The sequence below is a fragment of the Lissotriton vulgaris genome, chromosome 3_1 (assembly GCF_964263255.1).
Source record: "Lissotriton vulgaris chromosome 3_1, aLisVul1.2, whole genome shotgun sequence".
Classification (NCBI taxonomy): domain Eukaryota; kingdom Metazoa; phylum Chordata; class Amphibia; order Caudata; family Salamandridae; genus Lissotriton; species Lissotriton vulgaris.
Genome location: NC_141689.1, coordinates 1,310,755,574 through 1,310,778,500, shown reverse-complemented (window position 1 = coordinate 1,310,778,500; position 22,927 = coordinate 1,310,755,574). Strand labels below are relative to the sequence as shown.

Sequence of the window (22,927 nt, the reverse complement as noted above, 5' to 3'; positions counted from 1 at the left end):
TTTCTCCTCAATAAGTAATGTTCTACCTTTGGAAGTAGTCTATTAGGAAAAATATTAATACCAATAGTCTCAACAGTAATAATAGCTTTAGTAATAATAACAGCATATAAATGTTGTAAGTGGAGAGAAGAAAAATAAAAGAATTATAGAATAAAAGAAGAGCAAGAAAGAGAAGAAGAGAGAGAATTAGAAGAGATGAAAGGACAATACTATGACTTAATGAAAGATTTAGATGAGGGGGCCATAAAAAGAGAAAAGAATACGGAGTTTAAAAAAAAAATGAATAAAGAAGGTACTTGGTATGGTAGGTATTTTATGATGGCCTCTAAAAGCCATCAGAGGAGGGAATTGATGGAGCAGTGTTTCACAAAAATGAAGCCTGCTCGAATCGAGAACCCTCATTATACGTACTAACAGTAAGTAGACCTAGTGAACCTAAAGTGTACCCACATACACACAGGGGAACTGCTTTGCTCATGCCTGAATTAACACATAATCATACAGTATTGAAATAACTTCTATGTTTTTGAAGAAACGAAGAAATTGCATGAATAGGCCCCAAGTGCTTCAGTATTTGCATGTCATATTTTCCTTTAAATGTAATGATTAATGCCGCTTGTTCGCACTAGGCTTATGCTAGGTAACATTAATTGGAAGTAGTAAATTGTGGGAGGTAAACAGTGATGGTTACATTATCACATAATTAATAAATGTTAATTTCTGTTTACTTTAGTGAATTCGATGAAGACGCCATCTTATTTAACTTAGCTATGGTCGGAGGGGGAAATTGTTTGGAGCGAGTTCGTTCTGCGAAGAGGAGAAAATGATGTGCTGTGCACCGCATATGACATGAAGGAGTGAAGGTCAGTTTGTCGGTCGCCTGCCAACTACTATACCCGAGCATGGGACCGGAGATGTTCTCTGCAAATGACTATAATTCATATTAAAAAGAATGCAAATGTGCTGCTAGTGTGGGGAGCATGTGAATAAGCTGAAGTTCTGACCACGGGACCTGTTGTACACAAAAACGCTTTTGAATAAATGTAAAGTCATGGTTGTGTGATAACACCACCTCCCCTCCCACCAATCCCTGTGTGAGTTAGTAAAATGCAACATTTGAGGGATGGACATGTCAATTTAGACTATAATTAGGGTGCCTACAGGGGCATGCCGAAGAAGCTTAGGGGAAAGAAGAGAAGAGGGGAGATGCGTCGCTGTCCGTCTGTTTGTAGAAAGGTCTAGCTGTTCCTATCCTGTGCTGTTCCTGTCCAAATATCTTGCATTTCCTGATTATCTTTTGGGAAACCTCTAACATCTCCTGGGTTCAGGGGGGTGGGCTTTTGCAACAGACCGATAGGTTTGTATGTAGCTTAAATCATTTTTGAAATCTCAGCATTAATGTACTTGTTCTCTGAATCTTTAGACTCTCCACCTATCCACGCCGTCAACAATATATTGATATGCATTATTTTAGATGAACCTATTGTCTCTTCATCTATCATTTGGCTGAATCCTTTGTCTCTTACTCTATCCACTCCTTCATTGCATAATGAGTCTGTGTAAAATGCTATTATTTCTCCTGTCGTGAGATTCGATGTTTGTAATTGTGACCTGATGCAGATGAGCATTTACCTTGAAATCTGAGGGGAAAAAAATTAATATACTTACCGAGGGTCTGTAATTAATTTTGACTAATGATTGGTGAGTTACTATTATCATTACCGTCAACTATTCAACTAATTGGTCCATTGACCAAGTAAAAGAAGAGTTGATATCAAGATTAGGTATTTAACGGATGTCCTAGGAGATTTATAAAACAAATAAGTGATTAACGAAGCAAATTGACACCAGTGCATCAGGGATATGGGTAAATTTGTATGGACCATTGTAGTGAATTGTTGAGTATCGATCAAATATTGATATTGGCGCTGGATCAACAGTTTCAAAAAGGTAGCTCTGTGATTTGTATGTATTGATCCATAACCACAAGTGTTTACGCTTTTGAAAACGTTCCTTGACTTGCACCCAAGATAATAGCTTTGTTTATTTGTTCATTGCAAGTTTAAAAACATTATGGGGTAAGTGTGGTTCCCATAGATGTTGTGAGTCCAGTGCTCCTAAGGCCTCGCCTCTCACGTGGGCCCAAACAGTTTGTTTGACTGTTGTACTGAATCTCTTTCCTAGTTAGGGCTTTAAGTGCATTCGGGGGACCCATTCTTAGGGATGACCGGTACTTGAGGAGGGCGCTTTGCTGCACTAGCCCAGGCTCTTGTAGCCCGAATTCTTAAAGGATTTTGTACAGGAGATGTGTCCTGTGGAGGATGGAATCCGGGTTAGATTTAGGCATACCAAAAAAGTGGCCCACATTTGCATATTGCCTTTCCGCAAAAACACTGCTTCAGCACAGCAAAGTTATATGAAAAGAAACGGGGTGGGGGGGGGCATGTTTTTTTTAACTTCACTCAGAATTTTTTTTTTTAAATGCACAGATTAGTTCACACTGTTTATCAAAACATGAATGCAAGTGAGACCACTTCTGCTCAGGCCCCCTGCCCCCACTCAATCAGCATACATTAATGGGCCGGCCCAGCGACAGAAAGGGAGTGATACATTCGACCATCTGCCTCCAGAAAGGCCACTCAGGCACCCACTGGGCCTCTGGGTGCATCCTAACTGCACAGACAGCCTCAGGCTGCCCAAATAAGCAGCTCACAGCTAGAACTCGGCTACCGGCCCTTCAGCCATTTCCCGAGTGCCCGCATTCCCAATCTGACCCTGGATGGAATATGAGGTGAAAGACTTTGCTCTGGGCGTTGTTCGGAAAAATGCTTAACTTTCCCGGGAAGACTACTGATCCACAGTAAACATTGGGGTTGGCTTTGCTTTAATTGCTGCAGAATTGGTTTCCAAGTCAGTGGGGGGAATTTAGTATGAGTGAAGCAAGGCACGGCTTCATGGTATTTAGATGTAGCCTGAGAGTGGTGTTATTGGAACCAGACCCCAAGATATTTCTAGCTGGAGCTCTTTTCTACTGGATTGCCTTGCAGGTACCATTTACCCTTCTCTTAATGAGCATTTCCAAAGATGACTATTTTATTTTTTTCTAAATTGACTGTCATACCATTTGTTGTGCAATAAAGAGTCAGTCTGTTCAACAAGTTTTGCAGGCCAATCAGGGTTACATTTATGAGGATTACATTGTCTGCGTATTGGAATGGCTTGTCCTGGTAGTCCTCTTCTCTCAACGGTGTACGCCTTCGAGAGAATAGGACTACCAGGACAAAGTAATCCTTACAGGTCACAAACTCGTGATATTTATTTCGTTTTTCTATACTTGTCTCTTACTTGAGCTCTAGGGAAGTTGCTGGATGAAATATCACTCTCAGATCTTGATCGCCTATACCGTAGCTTATAAGCACTTACATTTGGTCATATTATTATATACTCAGAATTTTGATACAGAAACTGATACTTGTTAAGAAGAATTTAGCGAGGTACAAGGTTTCTGATCTTATAGGATTCATACAATTGGAATACTTTATCATTTACAATTTATAAGGAATTCTTCTTATCAGCCCTAAGGACCTAAGGAGGTCAAATGTGCATCATACTGTATGACTAAACACGTGTTTGCTGTTTTGCTCTGTGAACTGAAGATCTAGCTGTGTCTAGAAAAGTTTACCTGTTTCCGTTTTGAGAATTGGAAACACTGAATAAATACATGGACATTGGATTGAAAAAACTGGACTTTCTCAATATATCATGGACTGTTGAACTTACTAACTGTGTGCTCAGGGTCGATTTTGAATGTATGAAGTACCCTTCAGAGGAAGGCAACCACAAGATTGAATTGGTAACCAATCTTTCTTCCCTTTTGAGCACCACCAAGGTTGCAAATTGAAGGTGTACTTAACCTGTGACAAGAGTAGAGCGCCACTAGCGTTACCTGGTTACCAAACTACATTTGTAATTTATTCCACAAGTCTGGGTTATACCTATAGATTAAAGCTGCACCACATTTGAGCCTGGTGTCAGTTAGCCCCTTATTTTCTTTATTTGTGCGTCACTAATGGCCTGGGGGAAAGAAGGAGTTGTAATGTTACTCTTGTTGATTGTGAACAGTGGAGCCTGGAGTGTGGAGCGTGACAGTCGCTGCGATATAATGTCCCAATGTGTGGAAGCTGGGTTTGTGGCTCAACGTTATTGCCAGCAGTGCAGGTGGAATTGTGCTCTAGCTTAATGGTTCTCAATCTTTTTTGACCCGCAGCTCTCTTCACCAATTGGCTGTTGGCCGCGGCTTCTCATTGCATTAATTTTTTCTTTGGGGGGGGGGGGGGGGGGTGTAAGCCTAGCCTCTGTAGTACTTCCATTTTAATCCCTGAAAATAAATGTGATGAAGGTATGCAGAATAGTGTGTGCAATGCTAGGATAAGTCTACTCTCTTTTTTCACAATATTTATGAGCCCTCGGGCCACTGCATCTGTTTACTGTTTGTGTGTGCTCAGCCTGTATCTGGTTACATCCCACCAAATGAGCCATAGGCACTGGGGTGCCACACGCACAGTCTGGGAACCACTGCTGGACACGCTCCACCATCATTTCAGATGAACATGTCTGCTAGTTCCGCTTTCCATAGTCTTCTTATGGCTTATTTGTCACTTTTTATGCCCACTCACATCAACCCTCTCCCTCTTACATTTCCTCAAAAAGCACATCTATTTAGCATTGCCCCACTCACTGAACTGTAAGCTCTCAGGTTCACTTTTTCTTTACTCACCCCTACAACACTTTTACTAATTTTTTTCACTTCTTAGGAACAATAGTCTTTAAGTGATAACCCTGAACCTCACCAACATCTACCTCAAACATTATGTCTCTAAAGAATGCATTTTCCTGGTAAACTGTGATTCTTTCACTTTAGAAATGGATGGTTGAAAGGGAAATCCAAGGTTCTCCTAGTGTGTTGCACTATGGGCTGGGCCTCAGAAGGAAGATGAACCAATTTATCCACAGGGCGATGGGCAACCTTGGGGACTGCACAGAATACTGAAGGAGTGGTATTACTGAAGTCTGTATGCAGGCAGGCCTTATTTTAAAGCTGTTTAATCCTTGGACTGAAGAGCAAATGTTGTGGCCTCTAAACTGTCCTCAAAAAGATAGTTTGGTCAGGGATCAGGTTGGCCGTGGAGCTTCCACGGACGTTTTAATAATCAGAATTTTGTTTTTATAAATAGAAAACAGGGCAGAAGTATTTATTGTTTCTGAGGACAGTGAGTTAATTCTGGGTATGCTTGAGAAGGTTGGCTCGAAAGAAGAATTAAACTGACTACTTTACAGCAGGTAGAAGGTAATGTAATCCAGGACTTGACCATAAACCTAAGGACTCTAGATAGAACAAAGCAGCATATAAAGTTGATTCCCTAAGAATCATTCATGCAACAATCTTTCTATTTTTGTTGTAAAAATAATACAGTAATACAGGAGGAACGTACACTAGCAAACAAATGCTTGGTTTATATATCAAAAGAAATCTGGCATATAGACTAACAACTGAAAGCTTACCATATCTGCTATTTGTTTTATTTGTTATAAAAGATCTGGAATTTAAAAAGAAATGTATACACATTTACTTATTGTGTGTAAAGAAAGTGTGCTACAAATAGGTGTGCCACTTATTCACATGGGCATTTTCATTCCAGGCTTTTGTACAGGGGTGGGTTGCTCTCACTGGGCTTTTTTCACTTTTAAAAACAGAAGAGCCAACGTTGAGCTACCGTGCCAGTTATATCTCCTGGCTGACCATGGACTTCACTGGTTGACCCCTGCTGAAAGGAGCAACTCCACGCAGTGACAAGTACCCACTTCTCTTCGAGGTCAACTCAGCGAGAAGATGCTGTGGTGAAGCCTGTTATCCAGTGCTTAATTTGCAAACAAATCTGGGCCGGGCCCCTTGTGATGCGGCCACCGCAATTTGTATCACACATTGACACTGCCAGTGACAAAACCTACACAACTACTAACCATCACACTGCTACAAGTGTGAGAATTCAGACTGTTCAAGGCCCCCAAGCTTTAAAAATGGTTTGGGTGGTTGCTATTAGTTGCTTTAAACATGCATTGAATTAATAAAGACCTGCTATCCTGCTGATCTTTAAATGAGCAGCTGTTCCAAGTGCTGGTGCCTGCAATTAAGTGCCAGTGTGGAGCATCGGAAACGACTGGTTCAAATTAAGCACCGCGTGCTAGCCAGACCACGTGAGGCTGACAATTTCTTCCGATGCCGAGAGTGTTTATATTCAGGTGCGACTCGAGGTGGTACCTGTCAGAGCGGGTGGTTCATCCGCTCAGAGCCGAGATATATATTTTCTGATGACTTGCAGGGTTTAGTGATATGGAAGATTGCCTGTGTTAATGCCTCCTGCTCTCTGGTGCGTCACTGAGGGACAATAAGTGCACCACCTAACGAGCGTCATATGCAGTGCACCCAGACTGCTCTCCAGAGGCCAATGTAATTCGTAATAGACTCTGCCCAGCAACTGCAATCACAGTGCTCCTGGATGGTTTTGGCAATGCACCGGATGGCCACGGCACACAGTTTAGGAATTGCTGCTCTAACAGATTACTCAGGGCCTACAGGGTTTTGTTGTACTTTGATTTACAGGCTTGTAAAATTTCAATCCAGTCTTGTTTGTTCCTTGCGTACTTTGCCTCCCAAATTGCTTTCTTATACTCCTTCTTAAGCTCTATGAATGTAGCCAAATGGTGCTTGTATACGTTGATTTGCCTTCACTGATTTAATGCCCGCCCCTGATGTTTGAGAGCGCTATTGCTTAAAACAATTAAGGGAGTGGCCCAACCAACCAAGGGACTGGGTGCCAACGCAAACAGTAAAAAAGTAAAGTTTCCCTTGGAATTGACAATCACATATTCTCACCTACCTGTGCCCCAGATTGTAGTGAGCAGAGTCCAGGAAGTGGTAAGGAGACAGACTAGTGCTGTCTCTTCCCAAAACAAAAGTTGTGTAAAAAAACAATTTTTTCTTTCTGTGATTAGTCTTTGCATGTGGTTGTTACAGTTTAAAATGGCAGTTTTGACCTGCCTGTGATTGCATATTTTATCATCAGTTTTGTGTTTTAAACTTGTGGTTTTTCCTGCCCATGATTGCTTGCAATTACCGTGTTGAATTGTGGGATTTGCAGTCCAACCTCTGTAGTTTGTCCCTCTCATTCCTTGGTGACAAATCTGTTTCCCTCCAAATTTCTCCTTTGCTCTGTGCGAAGACCAGTGTGTTAAAACAGTGCACCCCCAGCCACCATTTTTGCAGAGGCCGCCTCACCCCCCCGAAGGAGGGGGGAGGCTCAGGGGCCGGCACCATAACCCGCGCCGGGCCCCCAGGGGAAAACCGGTTCTGGGCGCTTTGAAGGGCCCAGAAGCCAGCCGGAAGGAGATGCCACCCTGCAAAAAGGAGAGTGCCCAGAGGCGCCAAAAGGCGACCAATGGGCAGGTGGCGCTAGGTTTGAACCCCCCAATCAGGGGGCAACATCTGAGCGCCAAGAGTAAGGAAATGGAGATATAAGTCGCCGCTCACCTGAGTAGCTCATAACTTCGCGGCGCACCGGACTGATTTCTGCAGAAGGAGGCCCGAAGTAGCAGTGCATGGCGAAGCCCTGTCGGAGAGGACGATCAGCGTGAAGACCACGGGACTAGCGGACTGGGCAGCCAAGAACGCGGTGCGCCTGCCGGATGATCGGTACCCGCTGTCATCAAGACGCCCCAACTACCCACGGTGCCGGTGATTTCATCACAGACCTTCCCATGCTTTGTGTTTTCGTGGCGGAGTGAGGCTCGGCTCAGGTGGACAGCGAGGTGCGTGACGCACCACACCTACAGAAGAGCATCTTCCCCCTTGGTCGAGGCCTAGGGGTAGAGGCACAACGTGGAAACAGGCGGCAAGGCAACGGAGAGGAGGCGGAGAGCCCTCGGCAGGAGCAAACATTTAAGTAACCCAGACTGAAAGTAGCGGCGGAGAGCCCTACCTAAGTGCTTTATTAACATCGCAAGCGGCAGAGAGCCCTCGGCAGGAGCGAGCGTTTAAGTGAGGTAACCTCAGACTAAGAGTAGCGGCTGAGAGCCCTTGGCCGGACCTAAGCGCTTTATTAACATCGCGAGCGGCGGAGAGCCCTTGGCAGGAGCGAGCAAGCAATTGAGTAACTACCGACTAACAGCAGCCGCGTGCGAGGGCACCGGCACAGGCCATCCGTTTTCCACCAGTCCCGTGCGGCCAGGATCTGCGCCCGGCGCTGGGATCAGCTGTTCGAGCAGCGGGGCAGGAGGGGCTCGTTTTTTTTTTTTTTTTCACGCTTTGCCCATTTGGCTCCTGCTCCAGTGCCCGCGTCATACTGTGCAAGCACTGCAGGCTTGTTTCAGCGCCCAAGCTAAAAGGTCGCTTGTCACAAGAATAACACACGTCATAGTAGCTCCGATTCCTGAAGCAGTCGAAAGTTGAAGAAAGCATTTATTTCCACTTGCTACATCCGGAGGCGGCAGTACCCCGCCAAGAGTCATGGCCGACGGTCAGCCAGAGGAGGTCGCTGAACTACTCAAGCGGAACCACGAGGTATCGGCGGTCCACGGCAGCGATTGGCTGCAGCCGCACCTGGAGCAGGCAGGGGGGGACGGCCCAGAAGCATGAAGGGAGGATGAGGCCGGCCCTTCTTCGCCCAAAAAGTGCAGAATCACACCGCAGAAGAAAGCCCCCAGCAAGAAGCCCCAAAGGAGAGAGCGGCCGACCGGGGGCCCACCAACCAGGGCAGAGGACGACAGCGAGGCTACCAGCAGCATGGCGAATGCTGAGCATAATAACAACCTCATGAAAGAATGTCTTAAATCCATGGCGCCTATGTGGTTTAAGGGTGCAGGGCAGGGGGCAATAGGGCCAGAGGAGCAGCGCGCAGAGGAGACATCAGGTCTACCATGGCACTTGCTGGACCCAGGCTGGGCTCGACAGGCGAGAGTACGAGGGCAGGTAGGGCAAACTGCCCACGGTGGGCAGGGATCCCCAGTTGCAGCATGGGGGTACAATAGCATTGCAAGTACGACAACGCACGAGGGTCTAGTTACTGATCCATACACCAGGCCGTCCCCCGGTCTGGCGTATTTGTCACAAGAGCCACCGGCGTAGCCTGTCTTATCCCCCTGGCAGTCAAGGAGAGGATATGGCGTAAAGAATTTATAGATATTTTCTCCCTGCTTGAGATCCAGCTTGAGGGACTGGACCTCACAACTTGCGATAAGAAGGACGAGGACAGGAGGGAAAGGCGCAGCGCTAGGAAGGAAAGGAACTTTGACAATTGGCTGGATGCATTTAGAATTATGGCTTGCATTATAGTTGAAAGATTCCCGCGCTGCGCCGCAGATTTATGGCTCTACGAGGTCAATATTCACTGGGCACAGTGGCAGTTTCCGGGGGACGCCTGGCTGGAATATGACAAGGGTTTCAGGCTGAAGATGCAGAGACACCCTGAGATGGAATGGAATGAGGAGGATGTTTCTGGCTTTATACATAAGATGCTAGTGGCCAAGGAGGTAAAAGCTTGGGCAGGAAAAAGCGACCAGTCCTTTCGGAGCTCTCACCACAAGGGAACGGGCAGGTCATTCCACAGGGCGAAGCACAGGGCAGGGATACCCCTGTCCCCCGATGGTGCCACGGCCATTTGCTGAAAATACGATGCCGGGGATTGCTCATGGGGCGCCGCGTGCAAATTCCAGCACCCATGCTCAAGCTGCGGGGGAGGGCACCCGGCAGTGGCATGTCGGAGTAAGCGTGAGCCAAAAAGGAACAAAAAAAACAAGAATAAGATACACTAGATTCAAGACAACAGGTGGGGGGGATTTGAGAGACCTGCAAGATTGCCAGCTGGCCAGATCCCCAGTTAACACACAACAGCTGCACAGACTAGCTAACAAATACCATAACAGAACAGACGCCACGGTCCTGGTGGGAGGTTTTGAGGATGGTTTTGTGATCCCATTCATGGGCCCTCTGCCACTAGAGGGGGCCAGCAATCTAAAATCCGCAATCCAACTACCCTGACGTGGTGAGCGCCAAATTGGATAAAGAGAAGTCATTGGGCAGAATTGAGGGACCTCTCCCTCCACAGTTGCACAAGGGCATAGTTGTCTCCCCCCTGGGGGTGGTCCCCAAGAAGGAGCCAGGGCAATTTAGACTCATACACCACCTCTCATTCCCTGACGGGTCCTCCGTGAACGATGGGATCGCCCCAGAGGCTTGCTCAGTGGGCTACGCATCTGTGGATGATGCAATTGACCTGGTAAAGGCAGCAGGTAAAGGGGCACTAATGGCCAAGGCGGACATTGAATCCGCATTTCGCCTCTTACCAGTCAACCCTGCCAGTTTTCACCTGTTGGGCTTCCAATGGGAGGGGGACCTGTTTATCGACAAAGCCATGCCCCTGGGTTGCGCCATATCATGTGCATATTTTGAACAATTTGCTACCTTCCTGGAGTGGGCCTTTCATGACAGACACCCGGGGGTGGGAAACTTCATCACTTGGATGACTTCATGTGCACTGTCCCCGCAGGATCCTCCACATGCGGGGACGCCCTGGCTGCTTTTGAAGAGCTGGCTGGGATATTGGGGGTCCCCTTAGCATCCGAAAAGACCATGGGCCCAACCACGAGACTTACGTTCTTGGGCATGGAGCTGGACTCCATAGCTGGGACAGCCAGGCTGCCGGAGGACAAGGTGAAGGATATCAGGGAGGAGGTTAGGAACTTGTCTGGCCGGAGTAAGGCCACACTCCGCGAATTGCAGGGCCTGATTGGGAAACTCAATTTCGCGGCCAGGGTCATTCCCGCAGGGAGAGTTTTTGCCAGGCGCTTGACGCAGCTGACAGCAGGCATCACCCACAAACACTACCACATCCGGCTAGGAGCAGGGGTTAAACAGGACCTACTCTTGTGGGATGAGTTCCTCAAAAATTTTAATGGCATCTTGATATGGAGAGAGGGTTGGGTGACAGCCAAACAGATAGCCCTTGTTACGGACGCGGCAGGGAGCCTGTGCTATGGGGCAATCCTAGGGCAAAGGTGGTGTGCGAGCCAGTGGCCGGAGAAATGGCACAGACAGGGCACCACCAGTAATATCACGTTCTTGGAACTTTTTCCAATAATAGTGGCACTAACAATATGGAAACAGGAGCTAAGAGACATGAAGCTAACCCTCTGGTCTGACAATAAGGGGGTAGTACAGGCCATTAGCAAAGGCGCAGCGAGGTGCCTTGACACGTTAAGGTTAATGCGTCAGTTGATTAAATTGCAGCTGGAGGGAAATTTGGAGCTGAAGGCTCGCCATGTGCTGAGGGTGGAGAACACGGCGGCAGACGCCCTTTCACGATTTCAGATGAAACTATTCAGAGAGCTGGTGCCAGGGGAAGACAGGGAGATGACCCCTTTCCCGGCATACCTGTGTGACCTGGGGGGATAGACTTATTCACACTGGTAAATCACTCACTTACCCCCGAGGCAACCAGAAGGTACAAGAAGTACGCAGCCACAGTAATGAGAATTGGGGGCATACAGTCACTGGGCAATAGGGCTGGGACACAAACAGCGTTGGAGAAATTTATACAGTGGGCATTTAATAACAAAAAGACAAGGTCGTGGGCGCAGGCTCATCTGGTAGCCATTGCCCATTTTGCCAAGATCCACACGGGGAGGATCCCACGGCGCCCCTATACCTCAAAACAGCATTAAAAGGGTGGAAAAGAGCTGAGGGGGTAAGGGCGGACACCAGGCGCCCCATTGATTTTAAAAAGCTGGACCAGCTACTAGAAGCATTAGTATGGGTTACAAAAGACAGTTTTGAACTTCAACTCTTCAGGGCAGCATTTACCACTGCATTTTTTGGCGCCTTCCACATCAGCGAATTGGTGGCATCTAACTAGCGGGGCCCGGCCCAATGGTGTCTCCAGGCCTCAGACATCAGACCCTTAATAAAGGCAGTAGAGATAAGGTTAAGAAGGTCAAAAACTGACAAGGCAGGTAAGGGCGGGATTATGTGGCTCCAATGCATTCCGGACGCCAGGTGCAGGCGAAGGACTGCTCTTCACACATCAGGATGGGAGTAACTTGAGCAATTTCCAATTCACTGCGGTTATGCGCCAGGGCTTCCAAAAAAACGGGCTCCACCCGGAATGCTTTGCCCCTCACTCTTTTAGAATCGGCGCAGCCACCTCGGCATCGCAGCATGGCATGCCAGAGGAAAGAATCGCCGTCGGCAGATGGCGGTCCCAGGCCTACAAGACGTACATCCGGCCTCAATTTTTGTAAAACTGAACAGGCATTGAATGGGGAGGGGCAGTCACTTTGGGAGCAGCAAGTAGGGCACCTTGGAATGCCGCACGGCAGGGTGTCAGAACTTCCACCTCCGCACCCCAGTCTGCAGTCAAAAGGTATTGGTGCGCAGCATGCCACCTTAATGTTGCTATGCTTGTTTCAGCAGGGAGACGCCCACGGCTGGTATGGGTGGTGGGACATTTCTTTTTGTCCAGGATGGAGACCTGGTGGCAGCAGTCGGGACACAGGTTGGCGAACAAACCCAAAGCAACATGCATTAGCTGGCTGGGGCAGCCAGGGATGACATGGAATCAACTACCAGCAACACTGGACAATCTACTGGCAGATTCAGCATGGCATCCGGATGTCCTGGTCATTCATCTCGGCGGCAACGACCTGACCCAGATGGGACGCAAAGCATTGGGGCAGGCTATCCAGACGGACCTCACCAGGGCGGCTACATGGTTCGGTGACACGACGGTCATATGGTCCGAGATGGTTAGCAGGAGGCATTGGAGGGGCACAGAGTCCAACAAGGCGGTGGATAATGCCAGGAGAAAACTGAACATCGCAATGCACAAATTCTGCAAGACAAACGGGCTGGAATCTGCCAGACATGGTCTGAATCACCCAGGACGCCCGGAATTGTACGGGCCAGACGGGGTAAATCTCTCCGTCGGAGGGATGAGAGTCTTCTGGGACAACTTGTGGGGCACAATGGTCCTCGCAGGTTGCAGATAAAAAAAAAAAGAAACAAACAATTTTGTCGTGGGGGGAGCCACGGAAAGACGGTAGCCTACCTGCGGCGTGGCGGAAATTGGTACAATGATTGGCAGAGGAGACACACCGACAGGCGGTGTGTAGGATGAGGGCCACTCACTTTTGGATGCCGCACGGCAGGGTGAGGTGGCCGCGCCAAAGAGCGTAGTAGCAAAGGCGACGGCGCTCGCGGCCCAGACCCGGCCGGACGGCAGGGCGCAAAAGGTAGTGAGCTGGGGGCCTAACTCCAGAGAGAGAAGCTACCCTCCCTACACGCAGAGGGCGTGGGTGATCAGCCAAATGGTGATCCCAGAAGGGACAAACAAAGAGGACTACCAAGAACTAACAAAAGAACTGGTTTGGGCATGCCATTTACGAACTGAGAGGTACCACAACAGTATCAGCCCAGGATGGTTTATGATATGTATGATTTATGACAAGCATGCAGTTCGCAAATGACAAATGTATAACCAGCATATGTACAATCATAATAAAACTGCGGCCAACAACGACCGCAACAATAGAGCGCATTGTTGGCTAACTTTCTGGTAAGGATGGTAGACGGGCGGGGGGGCATAGTTATGGTTTCCACGGAATGGGCACGGTGTGAGGGTTATATGTTCACAAGCCAGTGAGGCCAGGCCCCCTCCCCCCCCCCCCAGCAACAGGGATATTCTACATCAAAGGGTGCTTCTGTGAGCTCTTTAAACTGTATCTACTGGGCCTGTGCACTTCGTTTTTTGTCCAGCAGGGGGAGTAACGTTTTATTCAAACAGTATTGTTAGATTTTGAGTTAGTGAAGCCTTTTCCTGCAGAAGTCCTAAGTGTGGATTGAGCCTGTCTGTCTCCTAGGAGATTCTGAACACAGACCACGCACCCAACCACCGAACCAACGCCCGCCACCACCACCCTCTGCAACTGGACCCCGGTCAGCACCAAAGACACCACCCGCACGATGAACTCCATCCACTCCGGATCCCCCACCGACCCCTGCCCCCACCACGTCTTCAACAAGGCCGATGCCATCATCGCACCCCATCTCCGGGACATCATCAACGCCTCCTTCCTCACCGCCACCTTCCCGGAGAGCTGGAAGCACGCCAAGCTCAGCGCCCTCCTGAAGAAACCCACAGCGGACGCCACCGACCTCAAGAACTTCCGCCCCATCTCGCTCCTCCCTTTTCCTGCCAAAGTCCGTCAACAGACAGCTCGCCGCCTTCCTCGAGACAAACGGATCCCTCGACCCCTCACAGTCCGGTTTACGAGCCAACCACAGCACTGAGACCACCCTGATCGCAGCCACCGATGACATTAGAGCCCTGCTTGACAACGGGGAAACAGCGGCCCTCATCCTCCTGGACCTCTCCGCAGCGTTCGACACTGTCTGCCACCGCACCCTAGTAAAGCACCTCAGCATCATCGGAATCCAAGAGAAGGCACTGAAGTGGATCATCTCGTTCCTCGGCCGAAGAACCCAGAGAGGCCGCCTCCCCCCGTTCAGATCTGAAGCCACCGAAGTCAACTGCGGCGTATCACATGGATCTTCACTCAGCCAAACCCTCTTCAACGTCTACATGAGCCCCCTCGCAGACATCGCATGCCAACACAACCTCAACATCATCTCATATGCCGACGATACCCAGCTGATCCGCTCCCTCACCAACGACCCCACCACCGCCAGAGCTAGTCTACATGAAGTGATGAAAGACGTCGCCAAGTGGATGAAGAACAGCTGCCTGAAACTGAACTCAGACAAGACGGAAGTCCTCATCCTGGGATCATCGCCCTCCGCCTGGGACGATTCCTGGTGGCCCCCTGCCCTGGGCACCACTCCCAAACCAACGGACCATGCACGGATCCTCAGCTTCATCCTGGACTCCTCCTTCTCGATAACCAGACAAGTCAACGCCATCTCCTCATCATGCTTCAACACCCTGCGCATGCTCCGCAAAATCTTCCGATGGATCCCCACTGAAACCAGGAAGACCGTCACCCAGGCACTCGTCACCAGCCGACTGGACTACGCGAACACCCTCTACACCGGAACCACAGCCAAACTTCAAAAAAGACTCCAACGCATCCAGAACGCCTACGCACGACTCATCCTGGACATCCCATGACACAGCCACATCTCCGGACACCTGAGAGACCTGCACTGGCTCCCCATCAGCAAGAGAATCACGTTCAGGCTCCTCACCCACGCACACAAGGCTCTCCACGACCTGGGCCCAAAGTACCTCAACGACCGCCTGACCTTCTACACGCCCACCCGCCAGCTACGCTCAGCGAGCCACGCCCTCGCCTGCGTACCACGCATCCGCTGAGCCACTGCCGGAGGAAGATCCTTCTCCTACCTTAAATGTAAATGTAAATGTCAAGGTATTTGTAGAGCGCACTGCCACCAAGCGGTTTCCTGGCGATATTACTCATACCGCTGTGGAACCCTTCCTGGCTTTCCCTGTGAAGTGTCCAGTCCTGGGCACCCCCAGGGTGAAGCCAGGCATCCTAGCGCTGTTGGGGCCGGAGTGGAGGTTAAGCAAGCTATTGCCCAGAGTTGCAGCATGGGGCCCATGATTAGAATAGGCACCGGGGCGAGAATTGTCAGGTCCGAGGAAATTGAGCCCAAGACCCGCTGAGGCGGGAATTGAACCCTGGTCCCGGGCCAAAGCTCTGCATCAGGGTCTGCCGCTCTAACCATTGAGCCACACTCCTCCTTGCAGCCAAGACTTAGAACTCCCTCCCCATCCACCTTCGGCCGACCCAGGACCACCTCTCCTTCAGGAAGCAGCCCAAGACCTGGCTGTTCGAGCAGGGACCTAACCCTCTCCCCCAGCGCCTTGAGACCCTCCCGGGTGAGTAGCGCGCTATACAAATGCAGTGATTGATTGATTGATTGAACAGGAGAAGCAACTTCCAACTTCCTGGTGAGCAAACCTTGTTTGAGGTCGCTGGGACCTTATATGGTCAGCTAGTTGTTGGCATATATGTACACTGATTGGTTGTATCTGGTGTTTCTATTGGGTTAGGATTAATGTCCTCATTGGTTGGGTATTTGAGGGTTCTGATTAGTTTCTGGGTCTGTGATTCAATCATTGTAGGGTTGGGACTAGGGCTAGGGTTAGGATTTCTATTGGAAGTAGGGTCTAGGGCTACCTGTACCACTGGCTGCTTGGACTTGGGTTGGGACTACTGGTAGGGCTTAGGCCTTTATTGGAAGTAGAGATCAGGGTTTTGAACTGATTGGGTGCTTGGACTGGGGCTAAGATTTCCAGTCAGGTCCTGGTCTCCTATTGGTTCTAGATTTTAGGGCTAGTGTTGTGATTGGATAGTGTTAGGGCTAGTGTTCCTATTGGCTGAAGGGGTCACCTGATTACTAGGGCTACACAAGGCCAGGGTTAGTGCGTCTCAGCCCGGGCATCGAGCCTAAGGGCGGAGAGGACAAGGGTAGTTGCCTGTTTGAGCCTGTTCGGGACTAGGGCCAGAAATGCTGCCCTTTTTCTCATTTCTCTTCCTACTGCTAAGACCTAAAAAAAACAACAAAAAAACTTTCCCTCTATTATCCCTCCACTATCCTTTTCAATCAAAATTAACAGACTAACATGTTCACTTCCCAAATACCATATTCAACTATGCTAATATACTGCCCAAATAACTGAATAACATATCTACTACTCAAATGACTTCATATTTATACTATACTAATTTTAAACACAATTCCTTTATGGGTTCTGGAGTGGCGCGCTACTCACCAGAAAAGCACTTCAACACCCATCAGGGGTAACAAATGCTACATGAATGCTAATCTTTCTTCCCCTTTTATCCCTCCGCTATCCTTTTCACTCCAAGTAACAGACTAATATCCACCACTAAAATTACCTCATATTTCACCAAATTAATTCACCACTAATCCTTTATAGGCTTCCGGAATACCGTGAGTCAACAAGCAATAAATAAATACTAACCTTTGTCCTCCTCTATCCTTCTGCTATCATTTCATATCCAAATAACTGCCTAACCTATCCACCACATAAAATGTACTTGCATGTTTCACTATACTAATTCAACACTAATCTTCTACGGGTCCCGGAGTAGCGTGCTACCCGCCGAAAAAGCGCTTTGACGCCACGTCAGGGGTAGTAAGCGCTATATAAATGCAATTACAATACAATACAGTTCAAAGTTTCATCCACACTGATGCCAAAATAAAGGATCCCTTCAACACTCTGCCCTCAACACTCTGCCCTCAACCCTCTGCCCTCAACCCTCTGCCCTCAACACTCTGCCCTCTGCCCTCAACACTCTATCCTCAACACTCTGCCCTCAACATTCTGCACTCTGCTCTCAACACTCTGCACTCTGCCCTCAATACTCTGCCCTAAGCCCTCAACACTCTGCCCTCAACACTCTGCCCTCAACACTCTGCACTCTGCCCTCAACACTCTGCCCTCAACACTCTGCCCTATGCCCTCAACACTCTGCCCTCTTCCCTCAACACTCTGCCCTCTGCACTCTGCACTCTGCCCTCTGCACTCAACACTCTGCACTCTGCCCTCAACACTCTGCCCTCAACACTCTGCCCTCTGCCCTCAACACTCTGCCCTCAACACTCTGCCCTCTGCACTCTGCCCTCTCCCCTCAACACTCTGCACTCTGCCCTCAACACTCTACACTCTGCCCTCAACACTCTGCCCTCAACACTCTGCACTCTGCCCTCAACACTCTGCCCTCTGCCCTTAACACTCTGCACTCTGCCCTCAACACTCTGCCCTCAACACTCTGCCCTCTGCCCTCAACACTCTACCCTCAGCACTCTGCCCTCAACACTCTCCCCTCAGCCCTCTGCCCTCAACACTCTGCCCTCTGCCCTCAACACTCTGCCCTCAACACTGTGCCCTCAACACTCTGCACTCTGCCCTCTGCCCTCAACACTCTGCCCTCACCACTCTGCCCTCAACACTCTGCCCTCTGCACTCTGCCCTCTGCACTCAACACTCTGCACTCAACACTCTGCACTCAACCCTCTTCACTCTGCCCTCAACACTCTGCCCTCAACACTCTGCACTCTGCCCTCAACACTCTGCCCTCTGCCCTCAACACTCTGCCATCTGCCCTCAACACTCTGCACTTTGCCCTCTGCCCTCAACACTCTGCTCTCTGCCTTCAACACTCTGCCTTAATACTCTGCCCACACCACATCATCAGAGCTGTGTGAATAATAACAGCTGTGAGCCCCGTGCCTGAGGTGCATCATCAGAGCTGTGTGAATAATAACTGCATCAGCCCCGTGCCTGAGGTGCATCATCAGAGCTGTGTGAGCATACCCAGCCCACTCGGGGTGAAAATTGCAAAAAACACAGTTGATGGACAGAAGACGGCTGGAATGCCAGAAACCGGTCCTCAGTAGCTTGCTACCGGTCCAGGGAAGACATGGCTTGGCAGTTCGGGCTGGACTGTTCCCATGAAGCACAGGTTCAGACTGATTTGCATATAGCCATGTCTGAACTGGGGTGGCAGAGTGGGCTGAAGAACGTTGATGGATTAAACCCAGATCTTTTGACTGGGTGTGAGTGTTTGATTGATTCAGATGCTCAGTCCATCACCACCCCCTTTTGTACCGCTTTTGGCCGCCATAAGTGTGGCAGGGTATGCTCAGATGTGAGTCCCTTGCTCACTTTGCCACTGGATTCAAGCAAGCCGGGCTGAAGTCGGCTGGAATGCCAGAAACCGGTTCCTAGTAGCTTGTTTCCAGTCCAGGGAAGACATGGCTTGGCAGTTCGGACTGGACTGTTCCCATGAGGCACAGTGTCAGACTGATTTGCATATAGCCATGTCTGAACTGGGGTGGCAGAGTGGGCTAAAGAACGTTGATGGATTAAACCCAGATCTTTTGACTGGGTGTGAGTGTTTGATTGATTCAGATGCTCAGTCCATCACCACCCCCTTTTGTACCGATATATTAATAATGCAGCACATATCCTGTGCAGGTAATGGATAAAAACACATGTATCACTACATGTTACAAAACATAGAGCACAGCACTGCTATGCTCCTATTATGCTTTATACAGTGATTTAGTCACCAAGGGCAGGGCACAGTAGAATCTGTGTGCCTAATAGCTGTAATATGGTAATTTCAAATCATGTGGTAATCAGGGGTCTCCCTCGAGGTCTCACCCCATAAGAAAACACCGGAGTGAACAGGTGCCCCGAGGTATGCAAGATCAACATGGGCATAAACAAGGCAACTGCCTGCAGTTACATGCAGCAGTTACTGACTCAATTTAGAACTTTAAAATTGGACAGCCACGGTGGCAATGCGTCCGGGACACTCCAGGGTTTATCAGACCGCTGCCGTTACCACTGTCACCAAGTGGAGCTGCTCAAACAACGGGTCTGTCGTAAGTAGTGTGGTATGGCTTTAGTGGAAGCACAGCACTGGTTTATTCCCTCTGGCGATAGTACTGACATCACAGGCATCTCTGTGTTGCCCAGGCAACTGACCTCTCCTCAGTGCAGCCGTGCGAGAAGGAGTGTGGCATGACTATGCCTCCTTTGCGACCCCTCAGTGCCTTGAGGTTGAAGGTGGCAGCCATAGTTCAACTATGGTGATATGTCAAGGAAACATGGGTGCCTCACACAGCACTGGTTCTGAGGGATATAAGGAGCACGCACCAGGTGCCAGAGCCATAGTGCTCAAAGAGTTCCCTCTGCGCTGCGGCAGCAGTTCACCATTGCAGCACACAGGACACGCTGGCCCCTGGGCGGAATGCAGACCTCACCAAATAGGACATAAGGACAACTCCATGAGCCTGGGGAAAACCCTTGGTATGCAGAAGCATGGAAAAGCAACAGGCTAGCATATCCGAAGTACTGGTAAAGTGGCAGTCCATCTTCTCCTTGTGTTTGGTTTCTCCAGTCTCTCCTTTAGACCAGTAATCACTAGGCAGCAGGCCAGCACAGCAAAGCAGTAAAGTAGAATGGCTGTTTCTCCTGGCAGCATAGACATTCTCCTAGCAATGTGCAAATGTAGAGCCACCAGCTCTTGTTACAAGTCCCATGAAGTGTCTCCAGTGACACCAGAGTCAACAAGCTACAGGGCAACAAACAAGAAGCAGTTCCTCTGACAGAGGTTCAGTCCCAGTTCTAAAAGTGCTCTCCCAAAATGGGGTCAGAGCCCCTGTACTTATACTCCAAATGTTTTTGATCTAGGGGTCACTTACAAAATTGCACAACACTCCCTTTCAACCCCAGCCCTGGCTCCAGACATCACTAGGTGATCAATCAGCCCTTTGTGTAATGAAAGGACACAGCCTATACAAATGAAAGCACGCTTTGCCTCCATCTCCCCAGCCCTGGAAGGCTATCAGTATTCCATTGGGTGCAGATACCTCACATGTCACACTGAGCCCTTCCTGCATGATGACTGTCTGGGAAGTATGCAAAAAGAATAGCTGTCACTCTACCCTAGACGTGGGTTGGAGCCAGGCTGCAAAATACGCTGCAAAACAGTAGAGATATGAGCACAGAAACGCTCATTTTCTAAAAGTTAATTTAAACTATAGGGGTTACGTCCGTTAAGGGGGCCGGGTAGGACGTGTAATACTTTTTTCTAAAAAGGGTTACCTGGCCACCAGTTTGAGTACTGCTAATTACTTCTGCAGATTCAAAATACAACGCGACAAGACATTGCACTTTACTTTCACAATTGTAATGGTTTAAGTTAATTTAAAGCAACCTTTCAATATTTTTTGTTGCAATACAAGAATACAAATTTCATTCATTATATGCACTATTATATGAACGTATATTGATGAACTCATAACAAAATGAACAAAACATAACGAAAAAACAACAATGCATACAAATCATACAATTACACCAGTCGGTAATTCAAACAGTACCTGTAAGGGCTAGGACAATTATCGTTATGCAGTTCAATGCGGCGCTTATTACAGGTAGACTGCGGGGACAACTGTCTTTCAAGAAAGTTTGCTCTTGGGGTATATTTCATAGAGTGACCCCCTCTCTAGAGTCTCAATTGATGTGCGTCCCTCGCAGGTAAGTATGGATGTGCCGACGCATTTCCAATCCCCCTCTGCCTTAGGGGATTCTCATCAGGGCTTAGACCACGGTGTAATCGTATCTTCTTTGCTGTGGATCGTTCTCTTATTGGTCTTTCTTCTGTACAGGAGTCTTCGCACTTCTTTTCCGATGACTCCCACCTTTCAATTTGAAGTTAACCAGGGCATTCGTTTGGGGCTTTGTAGTCCACCTTCTGGATGTTGGTCTTCTTTGACGAGGGGTTGTTTTAGCGAGGGATTTTTCGTCCTTGTCTTCTTTTATATAGTCATGATTTCCTGTCCAAAATTTCAGCAGTGTCCCTTGGACCTCAGGTTTTTTTTTTTTAGGCAAATCGGGCACTGCTTTTTGGGTACCTAATCTTCTTTGCTGTGGATCGTTCTCTTATTGGTCTTTCTTCTGTACCTAAACATAGGCAAATTTATTATATGAATATGGGGCTTTGAGTCTGATCACTTTTTACAGATATTAATTCGGTTCTGTCTATATTTATAGAACTTACAGGAGTCTTCGCACTTCTTTTCCGATGACTCCCACCTTGCGTCCATATTTTCAATTTGAAGTTAACCAGGGCATTTGTTTGGGGCTTTGTATTCCGCCCTAGAGCAAAACTAAATAGTAGTCATTAATAAAACATTGTAACTCACTATTTTAAGCACAGGACGAGCTAGCTGTGGCATCTCCCTTACTTGTGGATGTTGGTCTTCTTTGACGAGGGGTTGTTTTAGCGAGGGATTTTTCGTCCTTGTCTTCTTTTATATAGTCATGACTCCCTGTCAGAACTGGAGAGAGGGAGGAGGTAACTTAATCGATGCTGTGCATTTTCAAGTGTGTGCGCCCATTTATTTCGTACTCGCGCTGCGTGCGCGTCGCATCGTTCTGATAGTATTACTACTGCTGCTGGTTCATGGAGCCGTATTGTTTGCCTTTCGCGTGCTGTGGCATTCCCAACATCGCAGATCGGACATTAAATGTCTGCATCTCTGCGGTTTCAGTCTAATGCAGAAGCGCTTTTTGCAGTGCGCGCATGTTTACCAGTTCTCCACATGGCCCTGCATTCTTTAAGTCGCGCTGCTGATTTTTAACCACATTCCATGGCAGGTCATTTCCCAACGAAACAATGACTCAACTCACATTTCAGTGGTGTTCCTTGGACTTCAGTTCATGGTGGTGTCTCTCCACAAACGCATATCATGCTGTGCTTGTGCTGGCTCTGCTTATACACATTCTTCTTCCTGTTCTTTGTCTCAAAAGGATTATGGGACTCGTAGTTGTTTGGAGTGTGAGTGTCGTTCAGTGTAGAATACATTTCATTGGTTGTTGAAAATGTGGCTAAACAATCACGGTTATTAGCATCTTTGGTCATTGCTCTTGTTCACACTTGATTCAATTCTGTTAGGTCATTCAATCCTTTAGTCGTACAGTGGAATTTCAGAATTAAATACGCTTCTTTTTTGGCCAACATGTTTTCCATATTTCCTGCGCGTTGAGGCAGCTTGACACTGGACGGAACTGTCCATTCAAAGTCTTTCTCTGAGTGATTATGGTTCACAAAGTGTTGGACCATCAGGGCAGTCAGTACTTTATTCTTTATGCGCGATCTGTGTTGCACAATTTGCTGGTTTACTTGTTGTGTAGTTTTACCAATATAGAGTTTGGAACAGGGACATTTGATGGCATAGACAATATTTCTTGTTTTACAGTTGGTGAATTCGGAATGGGTCCATTTGATG

At 48.3% G+C, this 22,927-nt stretch overlaps 1 long non-coding RNA gene across 1 annotated transcript in view; it reads left to right on the top strand.

The window, feature by feature from the left end:
* Nucleotides 1–22,927, top strand: part of LOC147727809 (uncharacterized) — a 375,155-nt gene that overhangs the window by 106,450 nt on the left and 245,778 nt on the right. The window contains exon 2 of the long non-coding RNA XR_015309517.1: nt 734–863. This is a non-coding gene — a long non-coding RNA (uncharacterized LOC147727809). The remainder of the gene's footprint in view (nt 1–733; nt 864–22,927) is intronic.